The sequence below is a fragment of the Lepeophtheirus salmonis genome, chromosome 9, assembly GCF_016086655.4.
Source record: "Lepeophtheirus salmonis chromosome 9, UVic_Lsal_1.4, whole genome shotgun sequence".
NCBI lineage: Eukaryota > Metazoa > Arthropoda > Copepoda > Siphonostomatoida > Caligidae > Lepeophtheirus > Lepeophtheirus salmonis.
The window spans coordinates 23184872-23186560 of NC_052139.2; the positions used below are offsets into that span (position 1 = coordinate 23184872).

At 29.4% G+C, this 1689-nt stretch overlaps 1 long non-coding RNA gene across 1 annotated transcript; it reads right to left on the reverse strand.

The window, feature by feature from the left end:
* Positions 1 to 470: 470 nt before the first annotated feature.
* On the reverse strand, positions 471 to 1455 carry LOC121124124 (uncharacterized). Its single transcript, XR_005866243.2, has 3 exons — positions 1183 to 1455; positions 836 to 1127; positions 471 to 777 (listed from the first exon to the last, which is right to left on the reverse strand). It is a non-coding gene; the product is annotated as an uncharacterized lncRNA (long non-coding RNA).
* Between the last annotated feature and the right edge of the window lie 234 nt (positions 1456 to 1689).

The window sequence follows — 1689 nt, forward strand, 5'->3', positions numbered from 1 at the left end:
GAGTCTGCAGAGTCAAATATATTTACTCACGGAGTAGGTTTGGAGCACAGATGATAAGTATATTTGTCTATGATTTCGAGATACAAATTTTAAAATAACTGCAGATTAGGAAGGCGGGATCCAACCTAAAAAAAACTGTTCAAATCATACTTTAGAAATTAAATTTGAATTCTCAGTCCTAGTTATAATAAATAAATATAAACAATTTCATTGTAACTACGTGCATCTAAAAATAAATTATTCTTAAGTAATAGTTTCCATTTGGAATAATATTTTGTGATCTTGGCTATGAATCCAAATGTTTATAATATGTGACTCCAATTAATTTGACTCATTGTGCAAATACACCCGACTCTTTTGCCTTTATGTATTAGTGGCATTAGTATCCAAAGATTAATCGAAGAATAATATTTGAAACGAATTAATTATTTGTATGAAACTATAGAATATCCATCACGATGATCAACAAATTTAGTTTAGGCAGTTCCGTAGATAATAGACGTCTATGAAATCATTAAAAATGTAAATTATGTAATTCCATCTAGGACCATATGAATACGTTCTTATTCCCTTCGTCGATTGAGCTAATCCAATACGACGTCAATCGCAATTATTCAGAGTTCTAATCTAACTTGGACAGGGCCAGAGATGATCGACATCTAAGGTAGCACTAAATAAGTAGAGCATGAGATTCCGAATCCAACCTTGTAGATAAGTGAAGCTGAATCTCTTCGTCCATAGTCAATATACTTCATTACAAAGGGGAAAATGCAATTTCTAAATAAAATAGTTTCTAATTATTATCTTAAAGATAAAGAAACGTCAATATACTCACATATTTGTAAGGGTCACATGGAGAACTGTATATGCGATTCTTTTCCTCACCATATAGACGGAAGAAACTGAATAATACCGTTTAGGATTATTGAATTTTTTCATAACGACAAAATCAACAATTATTATTATTCAGATAGTGATGATGAAATTTATACAGATCTGGAGATGTTTGACGTCCATAACTCCTCGAAAATTGTAGAATGTCAGATTTTTTCAAGACCATATAGATAAGTAAAGCATAACTCCTTAGTACATTAAGATTATTCTTCATAACAACAAAATAAATGTTTCTGAAATGGAAAAAGTTGTTATCATAAAGGTATTGAAACGTCAATAGATACTCACAGATTTGGAATGTGTGCATTAAGAAACATTAATAAGATGAAAAACCTCTTTCTTTAAAGACACCTGATGTCGTTCAATAATCTTCAGCAAATATGTAATATATTATGAGACATAAGGTTATAGACATTTCAATTATTTAAATACCATATAATTGTGAATGAGATATTTATATACCCATTATTAATATTTCCCCCAAATCCGTGATTGTGATGAACAAATATAAGATCCCAGAATCCTAATAACATACTCATATGGAATGCTCACAATTTTTTTACTGTCCTACATGAGTCCATTGTTCATAAATTGAATAAACTTCATCATATCCAATTTTATAGATAAATGAATATTTTTTTATAGAAGTGTTGATAAAAGTTATTTTATAGGAGTCAAGCGAGTATTCGATAAGTCATCCTTCAAAAGAATCCAGTCAAATAACAGAAAAACCCGTATTATACCAAAAATTTATTGATTTGATATTAACTTAACATTTTTTGAACTGTTAGATAG